Source organism: Schistocerca serialis, chromosome 6 (assembly GCF_023864345.2).
Source record: "Schistocerca serialis cubense isolate TAMUIC-IGC-003099 chromosome 6, iqSchSeri2.2, whole genome shotgun sequence".
Lineage (NCBI taxonomy): Eukaryota > Metazoa > Arthropoda > Insecta > Orthoptera > Acrididae > Schistocerca > Schistocerca serialis.
Window position 1 is genome coordinate 302,368,843 of NC_064643.1, and position 24,117 is coordinate 302,392,959.

Below are 24,117 nucleotides of genomic sequence, written 5' to 3' on the forward strand. Positions count from 1 at the left end.
TATCAGTTACTGTTAGTTGCACAAAACACACAAACTTTTATTTTCCTAAGAACCACTTAATTACACATTACCTTAAAAGGATCAAATTAAAACAATATGGCTGAAGGCCTAGTTAAGAAAACTTGCTGTACCTACTGGGCTGAAGGTCCCAAACCACACCAAAAACAAGAACGGGTGAAGGCCTGAACACGACTTATAAAAATTGCTTTAAAGAATACACGCGGCTGAAGGCCTTACTTAAAAAAATATTTCACGTAAATACTCAGCTGAAGGCCACACACAAGACATTGAAGTACTCAGGGCTTACGGCTTGGATAACAAGAATTTCAGATAGAAATAACTTTCAAAATTTTAGTTATTAAACAAATCAATCTTGAAACTTGAATTAAAGTCAGCTGAAGGCCTTATCTTAAAATTAAAACAAACTAAATAATGGACGGCTGAAGGCCTTGCACAGTACATCAGACTAAAATGAAGATCACAATCTAAAACCAACAGAACAGTGGTGCTCAGAAGTGTTCCAAGGTTCGGCCTGAGGAGGTAGCTCTAACGTAAGGTGAGATGAGACAGGCAGCCAAGAGTAAGGTTAAATAATCGTGAGGCAACCTGACCCAAGGACGGCTGAAGAACCGACCAACAACCTAATCAATTCCCTTCCGCCCGACCAACGGTACGACAACGAAAATATCAGCCGAAGACGAAGATACCCGCCGCACTATGTCTTCAAAATTGGTATCTAAAACCAGGTAAGGCACAGTAAACACTCTTAAGAAGAAAATATGAACAAACAACTAAAAGGCTGTGGAACTACAAGCCGTGTCGGACAGCATCAACACGGCGAAGAAAAACACATTGACAGAAAACTACGCAAACGACCAGGACAGGTAACTCGGGCGTTAACGGCCACAAGGCAGGGAATACCGCTGGTGCACTTCACTGATAAGTAACAACCAATTTAATAGTTAATGACCACACAGGAAGACGGCTGCAAAATTTCGCCGACTCCATGACACCATACCTTGCCGCTAGCTGGAACGGCCCAGGAAGCAACAACTGACAATGAACAAAGTGATGTCACAGCAGTTGAGGTTTCATAACAGGTTAGCTGATCTCTCAACTTCAGTGTCCAGGTTCGGTGGGCAACGACTCTGTAGCTCTCGCAGCTATCGCCTCACAATCCGACAGCACGTGCACGCTGCCGGCGGTCCCGGCTTGACCTCACGCCACGGAGACTTCCTCGCTGCTCTGTTCCAACCGACTGACTGCCATACACACCACCACACGGAAATACAGCGGTCACACCAAAGATGGTACAGTAGTACCAGTATCGATAAGAGCTGCTGATGCCGCTGTTGGAGGCAAGTCAACAACTCATAATAGTAGTAACTCAGGGAGAAGTAAGACGTCACTCGATTGCGACAAACTGCCAAAGAACAAACGGCATCAACGCGAGCCGGCCATGGAACGGGATCCCAGACTAACATTCAGTCTTGCCTACCGTAAAAAAAAGACGATTATGCTCACAGTACAATTACTTTCTCAATATCCCTCATACTAGAAGCTTTTTACAAGGATGACTCTGTTACAGTTGCATCTTAGACTTGTCCTAGTTTTTTGACACAATTGACCATAAAATGCTATTACAAGCTAGAAGCACTGGGCACAAGAGCAAAGGAGTCATTCCAGGATTACTTGGAAAATAGGGTGCAATGGATAGAGATAATTATCTCAAATGCCAATGATAAAACTTTAGGTAAGCAATTTTCAGATAGGGAGCATAAACATAGATGTTCCTCAGGGTGGTGTATTGGGTCCATTTCTGTTCTTAATATATGTCAATGACTTTCCGGATGGTACAAATTATTGAGAAAAAGTTCTCTTTACTGATGATAGAAATATCATAGTCACGAATAAAAGACCAGAACTCTTGTCAGCTAAGGCTGATGAAACTCTTAAAGAAGTCTACGATGGGACTGTAAGCAATAAATTAACAGGGAATATAAAGAAAACTAACAGTATGCACTTATGCATAAGGAGGGCAAACATTTCCGTCGCATTGAGTATGGATGATAAATTTATAGATTAACACACAGAGGTTTTACCTATGAATAATTATCGTCAGTTACTATGGAATGAACACACAAAGATGGTGGCAAGAAGAATGCCAGCAAGGTTTTTTGCTCTTAGTTCTCTAGCATCGGTTAGCAACAGCTGTAGGGTGACGCTGTTCCTATGTACACTCACTTCTTAGTTATGTGGTTATTTTCTGGGCATCGAGGGCGCCAAACATGGGTACAATCGTCAAACTGCAGAAACGGGCCATAATAATAACAATTAAAACTGGTTGTCGGCCTCATTGGAAAGACCTACTTAAAAATGGGTATCGTTACTGCGACCTGCACGTACATCCACAGATCTATTGCAAATATCAGGGAAAACATTCCTAAGCATTGTACCAACAACTCTGTACATAGTCTTGGTACGAGAGCCGGTTCGGGCTCATATTTAACAAGGAATGTCAAACAACAAATTGAAAACATGATTTTACCTCAGGGAATAAAATTGTATAATAGACTGCCCGAGGAGATGAATAGATTACAAAGATTCATCTCCTTAAAAAGAAAATAATGTGACACTATCTATCGTGCATGGTAGTAATAAATCGTCATAATCCAGGGTTCAACATCTTTCCCAGCATTGAGGCACGCAGGCTGAGCTTTGCATGCAGACTGAAAGGAGCACAGGAGATGTGCATGACGTATAGTAGCATGTCTGTGGTCCTGGAGTCAGTTTTCCGGACGGACTGAGGGAAGTGCAAAACGCATACCTGCATATTCGTGGTCCTCGAGTTACTAGCGGGTATCTATAGTGTGTTCACAGACAACGTAGAGAGATGCGAAGAATCTGTGCAAAACTATTGTCAGTCACTACTTTCCTTGTGCAGATTTTGTAGGCACAAAATAATATGGAAATAGGAACCAACCGAATGAGGCAGTGCAGTTGTTGAGGCGCTGACCTCATATTCGGGAGGATGGAGTTTCTTCTCTGTCTGGCAATCCTGATTCCTTCCCGCGATTTTCTTAAATCTCTTTAGGCAAACGCTGAGGTGGTCCTTGATCAAGGTCTCCTGCTCTATCCTCATAAAACATACTTCTATATTTTATTTGTGTGTATGTTCCCTGTGCTATCTATTTTCATTGTTTTTGGATGACAAATTCATTCTCGTTGTAAGAAGATGCCTGCTTAAATAAATAAATGAAACGAAAAATGAAGTGAAATCGCTTTCAGACTGTAATTTCTGGTTCTCGCGAAGATGGCGGTGACCGTGAGAGCAGCTCGTTGGTGCAAGATGGACTCGACTAGCATGGGTATCTCCCTGGTAGATATCACCGCCAAGCAGCGTCGATGGTATTTCACAGCGAACAGTCATATGGAGGTGGAATCTGTCAGTCACCTCGCTAGGGGCAGAGCATAGACATTGAGCTACGTGACAGCAGAGGTCGCCAGAAGACGCTTTACATAAGCGCTCACTGCGACCGGAATGCATTTTGTGCACTTACACGAAGTAGTCCTTTACGCGCCTTAACTGAATTATATTGACCGCTTTGGACTTCGATTTCGATACAACTGGGACCGTTTGTATACTGCTTACGACGGACTTGGTAACAATTCGGAATTTGTCAGGCTATAACTTCCTGGGTGAAGTCACACATCACCGTTTCCCAGCCTGCATCGTTGGCGAAAGTATTTCGCGTCAACTTGTACTTTACTCTGTACACCGCATAGCGCGGCTCGACTAGCGTACAGTAAATAACAGTTCGAGTTTGCATCCAGTGGGATGCAAAATTAAGACCTCAGGCACTTATAGGTACGGTGAGACCCTTTGAAAATTGACATTACGTTTAGCATTCGTACTAACACTCAAGCTATCGGAAAACAAGCGACGGCCACTGTCTGCATCATACGAGACGCTTTACGCACACTAGTGGCTCACTACGAAGTACTCGGAAGTGACGTACAAATGACGTGTACGACTAAGCATAGGACGCGTGTCCCGAACGTTAAATATATAATTAAATAAATTATGCAATGGGTTGGAAATAACAATCAGTTGCAAAAAGCAGGTTTATTAAGCGTTGACCATGATTTCGACTGTTTTAAAACTTATTTCTTCAAAAGGTGTTGTACGTATAAGCAAATTATCTATATTCAGTATGGGAGTCCTTGAATCTGTCTATTGAACGTGCTCATCATTCACTTACCACCATTTAAAATACATGATTTAAAAACAGTAGCGGGTGACACTAACATGTACTAGACAGAGTCAACGACTCCCACACTGGAAATATGATGGTAGAGCACTTGCCCGCTAAAGGCAGAGATCCAGAGTTCGAGTCTCGGTTCGGCACACAGTTTTAATCTGCCAGGAAGTTTCTAACTTACAGTTTATCGGTTTTTTTTTTTTGCACGGTCGCTATAAACAGAGCATAAGCACAGATTACGGAAGGCTGGAGAAGGAAATCGGCCGTGCTATTTTCAATTAACCTGGCCGGCATTTATCTGGAGCGATTTTGTGAAATCATAGGAAATCTAAATGCGGATGGCCAGACGGGGATTTGAGCCGTCGTCCTCCTGAATGCAAGTTCGCTGTGCTGAGCGATGCGCCACCTCGCCCGGTAGGGGGTTACTATAAGGTCGGACACGGTAATATTGACTGTGCAAACATGAATGAAGGGTGTTTTGTGAGGTTTAAAATTAGCCCATTAAAGCAAAACTAGTAACTTTAACAAAAAGATAATTGACTTTATAACTTATTATTTTCTCCTTTGATGCTTGTTTACTAGGCTTCACAGCAATACTTATATCATCAACAAACAGCACCATTTCCATATGATGATTCAAGTAAAATCTTCTTCTTCTTTCGTCACTGTGTAGGCCAGTGGTGGGCAATTGTAATGGCTCTTGGTCCACTTTTTGAAGCAGAGGGTGGCAGAGACCACACCTTTTAAATCTCTGATCAGTGGAACATTTCTAGACTGGATAAAATATGCCGACTTTAAGCCTCTTTACAAGAAGTGGGATAAAGAGATACCATCAAATTATCGAGCAATTTCACTTTTGCCGGATTTGTCAATAATATTTGAAAATGCTGTGCTCAAGCGGCTGCTTAAGCATCTGATTGCAGATAACATATTGTCCAAATCACAGTTTTCGTTTCTTAAGAGTGCGGACATAAAGGAAGCTATTTACATTTACACTGAGAATGTACTTAATTCATTGGATAATAAATTAGAGGCTACTGGCATTTTCTGTGACCTGTCAAAAGTCTTTGTGTGAACCACAGCATTCTCTTAACTAAATTAGCATATTATGGTGTCACTGGCAATGCTCTGAATGTTTTGAGTCTTATTTAAATAACAGGAAACAAAGGGAGTTGTTGTAAAATATTGTTGTGAAATATCTGTGCAGTAGGCAGTCAGTCTTCATCTGATTGGGAATTAAATACATGTGGTGTTCCTCAAGGTTCCACCTTGAGTCAATTGGTTTTCCTTGTGTACATTAATCACCTCTCGTCTGTTACATTGCCAGCTGCTTTTTTTTTTTTGTAGATGATACAAACACTGCAATAAGTAGCAAGTCAGGTACAGACTTAGAAATAGCTGCTAATCAAATTTTCACTGATTAATAAATTGTCTGAAGCTAATTCACTGTCATTAAACTGTGAAAAGACCCACTATATGCAATTCAGAACCTGTAAGAGATTTCCTTCCAGCACGTGTACAACATATGAAGACATGGAGATCGAAGAGGTTGACACTGTTAAATTTCTGCGATTACAGCTCGATAATAAATTCAGGGGCATACCACAGAATTGCTTAAGCGCCTAAATAAGTCGGTATTTGCAGTGATAATGATGCCAGATATATATATATATATATATATATATATATATATATATATATATATATATATAAACTTGCATTTTATTATGTCATACGGGATCATATTCTGGGGTTATTCATGAAACCGAGAAAAAGTTTCAAGTGTGCAAAAGTGTGTTATAAGGATCATTTGTGGCGTAAATTCAATAACATCATGTAGAAACCTGTTCAAGGACCTTTGTATTCTAAGCACTGGTTCTCAGTATATTTATTCGTTAATGAAATTTTTTGCTAGTAAAATATCTCTATTTCCAACCAATAGCTCAATACATAGTACCAATACTAGGAATAAGAAAAATATACATAAAGACCTAAAATAACTTACCTTGGTCCAAAAAGCTGCCCAATATTCAGGAGCTCACATTTTCAATAAATTGCCAGCAACCATTAAAAACTGGGTTTTAGATAAAGCAAGGTTTAACCAGAGTTTGAAAGGCTTGTTTATAGGCAACTCCTTCTACCCTATAGATGAATATCTTAACAGGGACTGTTAGACCAGCTTAAGTAAAAACGTCTGTTTGATATGAGTTTTGACAGCACCTGATCGCAACAGCCAAGATTAGGTATTTTGTGTATGATAAACTTATTTTGTGTATGTCAAATTATTAACCCCCCCCCCCCCCCCCATGAACCATGGACCTTGCCGTTGGTGGGGAGGCTTGCGTGTCTCAGCGATACATATAACCGTACCGTAGGTGCAACCACATCGGAGGGGTATCTGTTGAGAGGCCAGACAAACGTGTGGTTCTGAAGAGGGGCAGCAGCCTTTTCAGTAGTTACAGGGGCAACAGTCTAACAGTCTGGATGATTGACTGATCTGGCCTTGTAACACTAACCAAAACGGCCTTGCTGTGCTGGTACTGCGAACGGCTGAAAGCAAGAGGAAACTACAGCCGTAATTTTTCCCGAAGGCATGCAGCTTTACTGTATGGTTAAATGATGATGTCATCCTCTTGGGTAAAATATTCCGGAGGTAAAATAGTCCCTCATTCGGATCTGCGGGCGGGGACTACTCAAGAGGATGTCATTATCAGGAGAAAGAAAACTGGCGTTCTACGTATCGGAGCGTGGAACGTCACATCCCTTAATCGGGCAGGTAGGTTAGAAAATTTAAAAAGGGAAATGGATAGATAGATATAGTGGGAATTAGTGAAGTTCGATGGCAGGAGGAACAAGACTTTTAGTCAGGTGAATACAAGGTTATAAATACAAAATTAAATAGGGATAATGCAGGAGTAGGTTTAATAATGAATAAAAAAATAAGAGTGCGGGTAAGCTACTACAAACAGCATAGTGAACCCATTATTGTGGCCAAGATAGACACGAAGCCCACCCATACTACAGTAGTACAAGTTTATATGCCGACTAGCTCTGCAGATGACGAAGAAATTGAAGAAATGTATGATGAAATAAAAGAAATTATTCAGATAGAGAAGGGAGACAAAAATTTAATAGTCATGGGTGACTGGAATTTGGTAGTAGGAAAAGGGAGAGAAGGAAACATAGTAGGTGAATATGGTTTGGGATTAAGAAATGAAAGAGGAAGCCGCCTTGTAGAAGTTTGCACAGAGCATTACTTAATCATAGCTAACACTTGGTTTAAGAATCATGAAAGAAGGTTGTATACATGGAAGAAACCTGGAGATACTGACAGGTTTCAGATAGATTATATAATGGTAAAAGATTTAGGAACCAGGTTTTAAATTGTAAGACATTTCCAGGGCAGATGTGGACTCTGACCACAATCTGTTGGTTATGTACTGTAGATTAAAACTGAAGAAACTACAAAAAGGTGGTAATTTAAGGAGATGGGAACTGGATAAACTGACTAAACCAGAGGTTGTACAGAGTTTCAGGGAGAGCATAAGGGAACAACTGACAAGAATGCGGGAAAGAAATACAGTAGAAGAAGAATGGGTAGCTTTGAGGGATGAAGTAGTGAAGGCAGCAGAGAATCAAGTAGGTAAAAAGACGAGGGCTAGTAGAAATACTTGGGTAACAGAAGAAATATTGAATTTAATTGATGAAAGGAGAAAATATAAAAATGCTGTAAATGAAGCAGGCAAAAAGGAATACAAACGTCTCAAAAATGAGATCGACAGGAAGTGCAAAATGGCTAAGCAGGGATGGCTAGAGGACAAATGTAAGGATGTTGAGGCTTATCTCACTAGGGGTAAGATAGATACTGCTTACAGGAAAATTAAAGAGACCATTGGAGAAAAGAGAACCACATGTATGAATATCAAGAGCTCAGATTGAAACCCAGTTCTAAGCAAAGAAGGGAAAGCAGAAAGGTGGAAGGAGTATTTAGAGGGTCTATACAAGAGCGATGTACTTGAGGACAATATTATGGAAATGGAATAGGATGTAGATGAAGATGAAATGGGAGATATGATACTGCGTTAAGAGTTTGACAGAGCACTGAAAGATCTGAGTCGAAACAAGGCCCCGGGAGTAGACAACATTCCATTAGAACTACTGACAGCCTTCGGAGAGCCAGTCCTGACAAAACTCTACCATCTGGTGAGCGAGATGTATGAGACAGGCGAAATACCCTCAGACTTCAAGAAGAATATAATAATTCCAATCCCAAAGAAAGCAGGTGTTTACAGATGTGAAAATTACCGAACTGTCAGTCTAATAAGTCACGGCTGCAAAATACTAACGCGAATTCTTTATACACGAATGGAAAAACTAGTAGAAGCCGACCTCGGGGAAGATCAGTTTGGATTCCGTAGAAATATCGGAACACGTGAGGCAATACTGAACGTACGACTTATCTTAGAAGCTAGATTAAGGAAAGGCAGACCTACGTTTCTAGCATTTGTAGACATAGAGAAAGCTTTTGACAATGTTGACTGGAATACTCTCTTTCAAATTCTGAAGGTGGCAGGGGTAAAATACAGGGAGCGAAAAGCTATTTACAGTTTGTACAGAATCCAGATGGCAGTTATAAGAGTCGAGGGACATCAATGGGAAGCAGTGGTTGGGAAGGGAGTGAGACAGGGTTGTAGCCTCTCCCCGATGTTATTCAATCTCTGTATTGAGCAAGCAGTGAAGGAATCAAAAGAAAAATTCGGTGTAGGTATTAAAATCCATGGAGAAGAAATAAAAACTTTGAGGTTCGCCGATGACATTGTAATTCTATCAGAGACTGCAAACGACTTGGAAGAGCAGCTGAACGGAATGGACAGTGTCTTGAAAGGTGGGTATAAGATGAACATCAACAAAAGCAAAACGAGGATAATGGAACGTAGTCGAATTAAGTCGGGTGATGCTGAGGGAATTAGATTAGGAAATGAGACACTTAAAGTAGTAAAGGAGTTTTGCTATTTGGGGAGCATAATAACTAATCATGGTCGAAGTAGAGAGGATATAAAATGTAGACTGTCAATGGCAAGAAAAGGATTTCTGGATGTCATGTTCAATTTTTCTCGCAGAGTTATTACACGATCCTTCGTATGCTTTCCTGATAATTTATATTCCCGTTACGCAAGAGTTTGCTTTCTCCTGTAAATATATCTGTTATGTTCATTTCTTTTCCTCGACTGCTTTTGCGACATCATCGTTCCATCCTCGAAGCCCATTTTTATTGCTTTCTTATTCCTTTCTTCCTAGAGACTCATTTGCGATCTGTTTAATACACAGCATTATATTTCCACATTCGGAGTCTAAACTGACTCTTGTGCCTTTCTGGTTTAGGCTAAGATTCAGTCTGTTTTGGTATAGACGTCTTATGCTCTCATCATGTAATAGGTAGAACTTAAACTTTCTTCCCTTCTTGTCTCAACTCTTTTCATCTTCTTCCACATAGTGAGCATAACTATTTTTGCTACTGGAGATAGTGATCCTAGTAAATGTCACTACCACTGAAAACACGAACATCCTGAATCTGTTTGCATATTTTACTGTTGGCGATCACATAATCTATTGATGATCTCTGTCCCCTGGCGCTCCAAGTGTATTTACGTATTATGTCTCTCTTCGTAAAAAAAGAATCAGTAATTTTCAGTCCATTTCTTGAGGCAAAGCGTATAAGAGAATTTCTGTCATCATTTGTGTGGTTCGTCAGAAGTTCCCATTGTTAGAGGCACTGGGTTATTTCTTATTCTGTCAGTTAAATCTCTGCATATTAATAAGTGACCCGTTTTGCTATATTATCTACTTCTCTTTGTAGAGTTTCATAAAACGCTTCACCCCTCCTTTCATTCCGTCTTCAGAAGCATACACACCAATCACTGTTAGCTAGCCGCGATCTGTTCTGAATCTCAATTGCATTTATGTAAGTATAATCTTCGATTTTAGATTTCCATTTATTGTTCACTAATATAGCTTTTTCACAGCTTGCTCTTTTGTCACTTCCTACGCCGCTGTCGATCGTTAGGTATCCACCTAAATAGATCACTTTTACTAGTATGTTAGACATGCCGTGGCTAAGAACAACAAAAGTGACATAATTCATACACACAGTCAATCACATACATACAGATCTAATTTGACAAGGATAGGAGGGGTAGCTGGCCGTGGCCTTAAAGGTCCGGTAACTGCCTGAAGTAATTCGAAGAAGGTAAGGGAAACATAAATCAAGATTTATAATGAAGATTCCAGACACCACGCTCCCAAGTGCAAAACCAGTCTGTTCAGATCAGTGCTACTTCATTCGGTTTATCAATAGTATTTAACAGTTAAGTTTTGAATATGACACTTTCATCATCTGTTCTTCTCAAAACTACTTTAATTGGTATTGTATCTGGTTTGTTAAGTCCTATTTTCTATTTGCAGCACACTGTTTCAGATTCCTGAAGTTTATGACATTTCATACTTCCTATGATCCAAACTTTATTTCAATACAACACCTTGTTCCAAATGTGCACTTTCAAAAACTTCTTCCTCAAGTATACGTCAATACATATCACTGAAACATTTCTATTGAGGAAATGTCTCATCGCTATCGTCAACTTTTTTCTGATGTTTGTATTGTTTTACTCTTCAAGTGTAATATTGCTTTTTACATGTACGATTTTTCAACTTCTTCCGTTATTTCGTCTAATCCTATTTTGCGTTTAGGACGTCGTCATTCTCTTTATTTACAAGGTGTACAACTTTGCTTTCGCCGTTTTGCCCCAAAATTTGAGGCTTTAATGAAACAGACTGGTTACACATGTATCATTCAAAGTATTTTCCATCGCTGGCCACTAATTTCTCCCATTTTTCTGGCAGTGTACGAATCCCGCATCGAAAAAATTGTTCATCTTTTGAAGCGATCCACGAATCGATCCAATTTGTGATTTCTTCATGAGATCGGAAGTGTTCGTCAGCCAGGCCATGTGCCATTGATCTAAACAGGTGGTAATCAGAGGGATCAATGTCTGGAGAATACGGCGGGTGGCGTAGGACTTCCCATTTTAACGTTTCCAAGTACGTTTTGACCTCTTTTGCAACGTGGGGTCTAGCGTTGTCATGCTGCAAAATCACTTTATCGTGTCTGTCGCTGTATTGCGCCCGTTTGTCTTTTAATGCTCTGCTCAGACGCATTAATTGCTTTCGATAACGAGCACCTGTGATTGTTTCACTTGGTTTTAACACCTCATAGTACACGACGCCGAGCTGGTCCCATCAAATGCAGAGCTTCATCTTGGGGCCGTGAATATTCAGTTTGGCCGTCGACGTGGATGCATGGCCGGGATATCTCAATAATTTTTTGCGTTTAGGGTTATCGTAATGAATCTTTTTTTTTGTCCCCAGTCACAATGCGATGCAGAAATTCCTTCCAGTTTTGCCTCTGAAGCAACTGTTCACAAACACACTAACGCCGTTCAACGTCTCTTGGTTTCAGCTCACACGGGACCAAAGTTCCTTCTTTCTGAATGATTCCAATAGCCTTGAGACGTTTTGAAATGGCTAATCGTGCCAGTTATTCTTGAGTTTGACGTGATTCTTCACTCAGCAATGTCTCCTTCTGCATCTTCGAAACCATTCTCTCTTCTACCAATATGCCGACCTACGACATTAAACTCACCGTTCTTGAAGCGTTGAAACTACTCACGACACGTTCTTTCGCTAATAGCGTCCTTACTAAACGTACCTGAGAGCAATCTATGAGGCTACGCCGCTGTTTTCTTCATATTGAAACAAAACAGTGACACCTCCCGCAAATGACGATAATTAGGCTCGTAAACTGACATTTTCAGTCAAGAACAACTTTATGATGCAGATACAAATCGACTAATGTTTGAATGAGGTTATGTTGACCGAGGTACAAGCTAACTGCCTGATGTAAGCGATCTGTTTCTTTCGGCCGCTATTTACCGTTGTCGCCACATATCGGCAAACGACGGAAGCAAAGTTGTACACCTTTTACTATTCTTCCTCCCTTGTTCTTGTCCTGGTGTGAAGTACGTTGATTCAGTCTATTGATCAACTCATGCCATTTGAGTTCAAATCCCGTCCAGAAATAAATATTTAGGTCTGCGATTGTTATATTTAATCAGTTAAAGCGAATGGTTGCAACGGAAACGCTAACACCTTATTTTTTCCCTAACATTACATATTACAGATTTATTACACTTTCTTAACTATTTCATCAACATGAAAGGTATATATCAGTGACGATAAGGTGCATCCATGTCATTCGTTCTATTTAGGACGAATTTGTACTTCTGAGCTTCTACTTACTTACTTACTTACTTATTATCTGTAAGTACTACTAATCAGTGTCATATATCACAGATGCGATACTGGCAAGTTCACCGAAACGTGTTTCATGAAGGAAACAAAGTATAAAGTATAAAGCGATAAAGAAATTATAATTCACGAATGTTTAACCAAAACTAGTACTGAGGTCTCTCAAGAATTACTTCTAAGAGTGTCACTATTGCTCTTTTCCAATGCCTTGGGCAGGAACTGGGATATCAAACAGAAATCTAAAGGTACAGTACATATTTAGCATTATCGTCTAAAGTACTGGACAATATGGGGAAATCGAGGCTTTTTTTTACCAAAATGTGAAATATAAAACAATTCCAATATATCTTTATTTTCAGTCCCAGCTGCACATTTTTAGTACATGACTGGTTTCGATCTCAGCATAGGTCTTCAGGCAGACTGAGTGAAGATGCCGCTGTTTTTGTTAAATTGTTTTCAAAAAAGTACTGATTGTTTGACAGTTAATTCATTGATATTTTGTTAATATTTGTACTTTTGTGAGCAAACTAAAAATACAATTAAATGTAAAAATACGATTAAAAAGAATGAAAAAAATTCGGTAATGCTTGATTTTCAGGATCTTGCCCCAACCTTGGGCAAAGAGGACTTTACAGTTAGGGTTCAGATGTCTTATGGTATTTCAAGGTAAAACACACATTTTTGTGAAGCACTCTACATCTGCTTCAATGCACATAATTGACAAAGTAACTATTACAACGTACTTTTTCAAGTAACAGTTCAATCGTTTTTAATCTATCTCCTTGAAGCCGTATCTCAGCTCGACCACAAACTGCACATTTGCTAACGAACTTTGAGCAAGTTTCGTGTAATCACCTGTTAGCACTGTGCACTTGATCCATTCACCTTTTTTTGAGGTTTCAACTATTCTTCCAAACATTCTGATCACTCATTCTCATTCGCTTGCATTATACCTTCACTTTCTGATTCTTGGTTTGTAATTGCGTCTACATTTATGTCCTTGTCTTAGGAAGATTCTTTCTTTCTAACCTCTCACTATCTATTTTTAAGCAAGACATGTTCAGAAGTGTCTGAAACTGTTGGAAAAACGGCTATTTTCTCTCTGCTTTGTTGATTTATGTTTAATAGGCCCGTTACTTTTCCTTTCTAAGACTTGTTTCTTAAACCGTTTCTACAAACTTCATTAACTTCTTTTTTCTCTCGCTTTTTCTTTGCTTTCATAACCTCTGCAATGTAAGGACTTGAGATTAGTGCCTTTTCTTCCTAGGCTTTCGCTTTTCGTATAACAGAACAGGTGAAAACTGCTGAATTATGTTTTTGAGTGGTGTAAGCACTTTCTTCTGTACGTAACTTTAGGTAGGTATCAAATCGAGAGTTGGGGCTATAGGAGAAGAGTCGTGTTCAGTACACTCGGACTGTGATTCGTGATGATCATTTGAAAACAGGCGCTCCACTTGGAAGAGTCTCCGGATTAAACAGAAATATGCCCATTGCTTCAAAGGAGGTAATCTCATTTTATGCAATAACAATCTCTTTCCATGCTGAACTGAGAAGTCCTCCAATTTGAACTCGTCCTAGTTTTGTGGAATTGCCAGGGAAAGAGTGAGTATCCATCCACCACCGGCGTGATTGGTACCTAAAATGAATCTGAAGTTTAAAAAAAAAATTAAATAAAATAACAAATATTCCATTGGTTGAAGAAAATCAGTGGGATGGCTTGTCAAACACAGTTGCTTGATGTCATTTTATGCTGCCAAATCAAGTCGTTTGTCAGCACTTGTATGACTTGTATGTTCATCCAGCGCGGGGAGTCATTTTCCGTGTGGCTCACGAGAAATGAAATGAGTTACTAGGCAGTTACACATGATGATTTTTCCGACCTCACAGCGTTACAACAAACAGTAATTGGTAGTTTCTCCTTTTTCCTCACATTTAAGTTTATGGACATCTGTGCTTCCCGTACCAGCAAGAACATAGCCAGTTTTATTGTTCACAGGCAAACCATGTTCATCCACGTTGTAAATATTCACTGGTTTATCCATTAAATTATTCTCTCTAAGAATTGATTTAAATACTGAAAGAGATATCTAAATCGTCTCTTGGGAGGCCCTTTGAGCTTGACAGAGAGAAAATTCCTTGACTTTTCTTACGGTAGACAATCAGATAGTTTGTACGCAAGTGCTCTTACTTCACTCACTCTTGGGCAAAATGCTACAGCCTTCATTTTTTCATTATGCATAGAAAGCTTCTGTTCTATTTCTGCACCTAAGACTTCTTTAAGTCCGAGACCACGTTTTATTTCATCATTTTGATAGTGGTTTCATCTTAGAAAGTTTTCCAGTGTATTGAAGATCTGACTTTGTTTATACAGACATTATATCTTGTTTTAACCGTTAAAAGCGTTTTCAAGATCCCTGTCGGTGCACGAGTCCCGATCAGATTTCCTTTGTTAAGTCTAGGCAATTCTGAAGGCAGGAACAATAAAAACTAAAACGTTCGAAATAATATCCAGAAGTAACTTGAAATAACAAAGAAAACAAACCGTCATCTAACACCAAGGGAAAACTCCCGCCATCTTTCCTCAGGAACTTTCGTTATCTCATCCCAAATTGTTGGACAAGACGCTGGTCGCTTTATTAACGTGCAGAATGATGGCTGGCATACATTACATGGTTGGTAGAAGGGGAAGACACTATGCCGTTTTACAGTATCCGATCTATTACTTTCCTATTTAAACTACTGCTAATACGAGTATAAGTATGAAGACCCGTCACGTGTAGAATTATTAGACATTTGCCTGACATACTGAGAAGATATAACAACAAATCCAAAACTATAATCCGTTTAAAAGCAACAGCAACAGAATGAAAATCTAACTGTTGCAGCTGCTCTCCCACCACTGGCTTCCGTCTCTCTACCTCGCCCAACACTGCCTCACAACCTCACTCACGCTACGAAGTTGCGTCAGTAACCCGTCGTAGAGGCCTCTTGCTCTGACACACAGACGGGTTGCTGACACAACTACATACAGTACATCTGAATTTAATCCAGGAACTATAAACCAGTAATGTATTAAAAAATATGTACAGCTGGGACTGAAAATAAACGGTATATTAGAGTTAAAGCAATTACAGCCCTCGGTCGCAAAAATTAAGTCTTTTGACCAGGTTTCAACACTTCTGTCAGTGCCTTCATGAGAAAATTAAACATTCTAGTTGGCCTATAACATAAATACAAAGATTATGGGAATTTTTTATTTATAAAAGTGTAACTATGACTAAAAGCACAAGAAAGAAACAGTACTAACATGTTTCGTACAAAAGTAAATGTCAAGCGACAAAGCTTTAGTCACAAAATTTAAAAAAATGTATACATGGAAGGCAAGCCACTATGGACTGCTCACGTATGACAAGCCACACGTAGCAACAGACTGAGGGACCCGCGTTTCAACTGCGGGCAGGTGAACATTGCTCCAAGAGTGCCATCTACAAGCTGAATATACAAACTGGCTACTTAACATTTAAATAAAGACAGACGATTATTATGATGAACATTATTAAGTACACGAAGTAAAAGGCAATATTTTGTTTAACAGCAGCAGACAAGGTAATATTTTAATATATAAGAAACTATCAGCGTCGATTGCGGTAATGAAACCAACCTTTACCTAGGTTTCACCCCAAATAATTGAGCCTTCTTCAGAAGATATATCTGAATCTATAATTTGTCTAAACCATGTGTGCCTCAATATGTGAGCACCGTATGTGGAAAGACCACCTGATGGGAATCATACACCAAAATGTCACGTGCTCAAATGCAAGCCACTACCTTAAGGGATGTCTAAAGTAAATTACATCAAACACCGACCATCTGTGTCACACCTCCACCGAAATACTGCTCGGCTCCTGTCAACCAACCATTATCTGGTCATGATATTCTAATTAAGATGCCCGCATCTATCCCACAGACAAAAATCATATTCATATAAGTGGTTACTAGCCCACGAGCGGTGAAATGGAGCCTCAGGTCACAAGATGAAGTTTAGATGGTCCGTCTCGACCTTTTGGGATTTAATTCCTTTTAAATTTATTTGTAGTTGCAATACAGAGACGACTTCATCTTTGTTCATTTATGGCATGCACATGGGCATATTAATAGCTATTTGTTATTCTTTATTTCTTTTTAATTCTTCCCTATGAAGAACATGCCATTTTCCCATGTCAAGCACCCATAAAATTTTCCTACATGTATTTTCGGGTCAAGCACGTTTTATCATATTTATTTAACAATAGCCTTTAATATAAGAGGCTATAATTCTCTTTTGTAGCGCGTAGTGAAATTGACCTCTGTCGGTCGATAGAGTATAAGGGCGATGAAAGGGCGTTGCACGTCCGTTCACGCAATTACCATATTTTTTACACGTAAAACATAATTTGACCTATGCTGGTCATTTGCTATTACATTGCGGTGAGGTGTCGTTGTTCGTCCACTCACACGTTATTTTTAGTAACAAGATAAAAAATTAATCTTCATAATATTCTTCATTCAGTGCGTGTCAGGAATAAGAAGTATATCTGCATCAACTGATAAAAACACCTACTCGAAGCTCTGTGTACAGGTTAACCGAGATTATTGCATTAATGAGTTTACGTACTACAGTTTCGCTGTTTTATATCCTATGTCATCTTTCATTAATAACGATGGGTACGTTATGCAGCATTCGTTGTGAAAGGGCCCATATATTCTAATAGTGTAAGTCGGGGTAGTGTGTTCAAACTTATATAAATCCATGCATAGTTTGTTACATTTTAGTCATAACCTGGTACAGAGGCTTTATGTTTAAGATTTTCAACCTTTCTATAAGTTATTTGTTTTAAGAGATAACTGCGTTGGTTTTATCTTTAACTGTCATGGTCTTAGTTAGACATGCGCAAGGTTCCCCGCCATGTTGATTTGCAGCGCGTTATCTAGTCCTACTTACCGTTAGTTTCACGTGAGCTCCCGAGGCCCACCGCACGGCGTCCATGGAGACGAGGCGCAAGTCTTGGTGTTGAGTTAGTACTTATGTACCGCATTTTTAAAATGTGTCTACGCCTATTCAGCCTGTTTAAGTTTTATTTCTAGACCATGCCCTCTTAGACAAATTATAGATTCAGGTATATCTTCTGAAGAAGACTCAATTATTTGGGCTGAAACCTACGTAAAGGTTCGTTCCATTACCGCAATCGACGCTGATGGTTTCTTATATTTTAGATGATCACGATTTATGACTGGGCTGCAACGTTGAAAGTCCAAAAATAAGGTAATATTTTGTCTACATAACTGCTTAGAAGTAGAGTTTAAAGGATGAAAACGTCATTATAGAATTAAAAAGCGGGCTGAATGGCAAAGCCTGTAGAAAAAGAATATATCATGAAATGCAGCCAACATATACCATTCAATAAACGAAAAAAAGTCGACTTAGATAGAAATAACATTTCGGTAACTGCACGAGGGAACCCGAAACCAAATACGCTTTGTCATCAAAAGTATCCGGACACCCCCAAAAACATACGTTTTCATATTAGGTGTATTGTGCTGTCACCTACTGCCAGGTACTCCATATCAACGGCCTCAGTAGTCAACAGACATCTGATAGACCAGAATGGGGTGCTCCCCGGAACTCATGGACTTCGAACGTGGCCAGATGATTGGATGTCACTTGTACCATAAATCTGTACACGGGATTTCCACACTCCTAAACATCCCCAGGTCCACGGTTTCCAATGTGATAGTGAAGTGGAAACGTGAAGGGACACGTACAGCACAAAAGCTGATTGACAGACCGCCGACAGATGAAAAGGGTCGTTATGTGTAATAGGCAGACATCTACCCAGACCATCACACAGGAATTCCTAACTGCATCAGGATCCACTGCAAGTACTATGACAGCTAGGGGCGAGGGGAGAAAACTTGAATTTCGTAGTCGAGCGGCTGCTCATAAGCCACACATCACGCAGTTAAATGCCGAACGACGCCTCGGTTGGTGTAAGAAGCGGAAACATTGGACGATTGAAAAACGTTGTGTGGAGGGTCGAACCACGGTACACAATGTGGTGATCCGATGGCAGGGGGTGAGCATGGCGAATGCCTGGTGAAAGTCATCTGCCAGCGTGTGCAATGCCAACAGTAAAATTCTGAGGTGGTGGTGTTATGGTGTGGTCGTGTTTTTGATGTTTTGCATGACACTATCACAGCACAGACCTACACTGATGTTTTGAGAACCTCCTTGCTTCTAACTGTAGAAGAGCAATCCAGAGATGGCGACTGCATCTTTCAACACGATCGAGCACCTGTTCATAATGCACGGCCTGTGGCAGAGTGGTTACACTCCAATAATATCCCTGTAATGGACTGGTCTGCACAGAGTCCTGACTTGAATCCTATAGAACACCTTTGAGATGTTTTGGAATGCCAATTTCGTGCCAGGCCTCACCGACAGACATCGATACCTCTCCTCAGTGCAGCACTCCGTGAAGAATGAGCTGCCATTTCCCAAGAAACCTTCCAGCACCTGACTGAACGTATACCTGCCAGAGTGGATGCTGTCATCAAAGCTATGAGGGGGGGGGGGGGGGGGGGCAACACCATATTGAATTCCAGCATTACCGATGGAGGGCGCCACGAACTTGTAAATCATTTTCAGAAAAGTGCCGGGATACTTTTGTTCACATAATGTGTCAAGTAACGGCTTTTTACCGTTGAAGAAGTTTTTATTACGTAATTGTAGCTGCTCATTCAGAATGTAGCTATCATTTCGAAAATATGTAAAGATTTCTAAGTCTTCCGGAATATCTATTCTACGCCCTTTCTTCTCGGTGTGCAAAATGTTAATATCGTGAACAGCTTTAGGCGCTTAACGAGTAATCAAAACGTGGTCGGCAAAAGACGAATTTTGGGTGCTAGAGTTGCTTCAAATACAAATGTAGTTCTTGTTCGCTATCCTCAGTGTCTGTGAGAAGCAACGCAACTCAACGCCGTGGTTGAATGATTGACTGCAATTTCAGCTGGATTTACTTTGTCACCCAGTCCATTGTGACTCGCATGTAATGGGAAGGCTCAAGAGTGTGCCACAGTGGGTACTGAGCAAAACTAAAGTTTGCTGTATCTGACACTTCGCAGCATTGTATCTTAGGCAATTCCATTGCAGGAGGAGCTATAGCCAACTTTCTTGTACCTGTCCCAACATTATGTGAAAAATGTGCAGTATTTATCTCTCATTGAGTCTGCAGAGCCGACAAAAGGTGACATGTGTTTAACACTTCGCTCAGACACCAAGTGAGGTCATTTCCATGGTGCTTTGAAGAGCACAAACAACAGACAGCCCGTAAACTTTTATCATGAAATGAAATGAATTCTGGCATCAGCAGCATTTGGACACTGAAATGAATTCAATGGCGACAAGTGAAAATTTTTACTGGACCGGGACTCGAACCTGGTTTACGCATGTGGTTGCCTTAACCACATTGGCTACTTTTTTCTGTTTGATCCGAACGAGACTCTCTTGATAATCCTGCATACAAAGGCCCCACACAAAGCACTTTTCTCCCTGTTTTATCAAAATGAAGGTAACAAAGAATGAATCACTCAACAGAAGGGGGATCCTACACATTACCCAACTTCAACACAATCCAATACATGATATTCCAAAAAAGCGCTCGCCACGTCCAGTGGGCTGTAACCATATACCGATGAAAGGTACAAGGATCCGCGTCATATTCGCTTCCCACCACGTAAGGAACATAATGTCCGACAAGCCACGTAATGGTATTGTACTTCGTTTAGGGAAAGAAGGTTGAATCGTACGCGGGAGAATCTGACTGACGACTGCCGCTTCCGTCGTCCTGGCAAGAAAGGCCAATTGCCGTCGGAGCCAACTCCAATGTTTGTGGCCGCAGGAAGCTAATCGATGACATAGTGCACTTGTTTCATGGCAACGACTGCAACGGCCTGTCTCATTGAGATCAATACGAAAATGCCAAGCGATGGAGGCAAGTTTATGAACGACTTGGTACGAAGAGGACGCCACTTACACCGAAAAAGAGGTAGGCTGACATTGGACCAAACGATCTTCCAGTTGGTCTCTGGCGACAGGGCCTCCACAGAGGAAACGTGATTTGGAAACGTCCAGTGACATAACAACACTTTTAGAGAGATGCGACAGGGAAAGAACATCAGCCCTCAAATAGCTGACATGTAGGAACTTCTACAAAAAATGCCTTATTTTATCATTTATCCTATAATCTTTTGGAAATGTTAAACTCACTGGTCGGAGAATGACAAAAAGCCATGCTGCAAGTGACAGGGAGGGGGGGACGGGAAGACATGTTAAAACAGTGTGTTGACGAAATAAAGCAGAAACTTTGGCCTGAACATCAGGGAGACCCAAATCTTCCATCAGCCAGGGTCTCGCTATAACCTCACTGTCCACCCGAAAAGCAAGCGTTTCACCTATAACCTTGTTCGATAATCGTTGTAACTTTGTGGACATAATCACATGAAAGAGAAAAAATTCTGGGACAAAGTAGTTTTTACTTAGCACATAAGATACCAAGGTCCGAACCTTACGAAGTAACGTGAGAGAGTGATGCTCCTGTTCAAAGATCGTTCTTAAATCCTAACCATGACGGACTCCCAAATTAACGCAGCCATGTTTAATCGGACAACGATCAATAATAGCACCCAACGATCGATGGCGGGCATCGCCACAACCCATGGAATCTCAACCGCTTCAGATACCAATGCACTGAGTAACCGACATTTCCGGTCGTTACCTGTGCTTCAGTAAGAAGACAAAACATATCCAAAATGTACTTCAGCACCGGTATATCGTCATGAGTACGAAGAAGTAATAAGAAAACGTCATCAGCATACGCGCAGACAACAAACTTCTCTTTCAATAATGACCAGCCTCCCAATCGAGCAGCTGTGGACCGCAACAAGTATTCCAGAAATAGCACGATTAACGACATAGATAGGGGACTCCCTTGGTTGGTTGATTTGGGGAGGGGACCAATCAGCGAGGTCATCGGTCCCATCGGCTTACGTAAGGCTGAGGAAGGGAATCGGACGCACTCTTTCAAACCGCGCTCCTTCAAAGGAACCATCCCGGCTTGGCCTGAAGCGACTCAGGGAAATCACGGAAAACTTAAATCAGTATGACCGGACGCGCGTTTGAACCGTCTTCCTCCCGAATGCGAGTCCAGTGTTGTAATCACTGCGCCATTTCGCTCCGTTAGACTCCCTTGTAGGACACCTAGACTCATATGGTGGGAGTAACTCAATCACTCACGTCAATAGGCGCCTGAATACGAGTGATTAGTGAGGTGAAAATACGTCTTGGAGCGTCTTTACAACCAACTGCCGTCAACAGTCGCAACATGAAATACACTAACTCGATCAAACATATGATTAAGATCAATAAAAACTGAATCTCCCGACACAGGAAGAGTGGAAGTAATTGAGATAAGATAACGACATTCGGCAACGGGCGTCAGGAGAGTATGACGCGGGAGACAACTTTGATAACGCCTGCCAATGTCAGCAAACAAAACCGACAAACTGCTATTTACCTTCCGCGCAACGATTTCTAATGAAAATTGAGCACTTTATCGGTCAGATCTGTTCCACCTACAGACCTCCCGTCTCTTTGGGAATTAAAACAATTTTTCCGACCTTAAAGGACGGCGGGATGCGCCCCACTTGCAATATGTTATTCACCATAGATGTTATCGTATTTCCCATCGCAGACGAAAAGCGAACATAAATTTTTTTGGGAAGACAACCCAAACACGTAAATTTGTAGGAAGGAGACCGAAGCTATAAAGTTTCATATCCCTTACCATCAAAATGTTTGTAGATGTACAGAAAGTAAGTATACTACTTTGGACTAACTATTCTACTGTCGGCAACGTTTATATAATTTCGTACACACAGAGAAATTGTATTAGCAGATAAATGTTACTTATGTTGCTATGGCTGTCGCGTTGTCTAGGGTGTAGATTCTTGTTCTTGCTTTCCAATTAATTGGTCCATGGTCTTTTGTTTCAGTAAAAATCGCTGGAATAATGTTGTTTCTTGACATAACGAGCTCCTATTTATAAATTTTTGACACTTTCTACAACACCACTTGTTAAACAATTCCATTGTGCAACTTTTCAACACAGCACAAACAACTTGATAGTGGCAATGGCCAATCTCGGTAACAACGGAAACTATTACGGCGCGTTTGGTGCCTAAGATTTGTAGAAGTACAGTATTACGCACATAACATCCAAATCCTTCAGGACGTAGTTCAGATGAATTTTATTATGACTCACGTAACTGAAATTACGTTTCAGGTGTAAATTACACAATGTTCTCTGGAAATAATTATTTATATAAAGATTTATACCCCTAATAATAATGAAGCTATGTAAATTTTGACGATATAAAACTATCAGCATCCTGTCTTGTATAATTGTTGTTTAAATTATCTAAGGTAATATTAGGAAAATTAAGCATTAAAGCATACATTTTATTTGCATAAAAACTAAAGCATAATAATATCAGTTTCACTGTAAACGGGTTTTTGACTTATTTACGTTAACAATTGTGGCACCAATTTTCGTGGTTCAAGATTGATGTTACTAAATGGGTAGACATGAAAAATAATATTATATTATCAGAAAAATAGAGTCTTTCTCATCAAATATATGCAAACTTAACTTTAGTTGTAGAATATGTATTTCAAGTATAAATGTTAACTAAGGTCAGGCATAAGTTTATATGAAATCGAACATTTCAATTGAAGTACCAAAATTCTGAGGAGTTAAAGTTCATTACCAAGTACAACGTCAGATATCTCATCACGGTGAAAAACTGGCAAAAGGTCCTCATGGAAAGCTGGCGTAACAATGCCATTAAGGAGGGAAGTAAAATCAGCAGATGGTATACCGTCTGATTCCACTCCAGAGTCAATATATTGATAAAATTCACGCACTACATCAGGTGGCGATGGCCACTCACGTCCATCTATAGAACCAATGGTAGTGTCACATATCCTTTGAGATCACGTTCGAAGCCGAATTAGATGATACAGAGACGCTAACTCATTCTGGAGAATAGAACGTGGCTGGGAACGCAAACGAAGACAATCCAACTGCAATCACTTGAGTTGCAGGAGTTTCGTCTCCACGCTGTGAACATCCATAAATCTCGAAGAGATGTCTCGAGCACGTTCTCAGTTGTCACGAAGGACAGCGTAATAAAACTCCCGAGTTTTTCTCCTTTCAGCCGGTTTACCAGCGCTAAGACGCCTAGTTATCCAAGCACCGTTTCCGTACGAACCAAATTCCCACCTTGTCGCATATTACTTACATAGCACCCCATGTTCAGAATACTCAATGATCGCCGCACACAAACTATTAGTATCGCATCGGAAACATACAGTTACTTGAAGAATTTTTAGTCC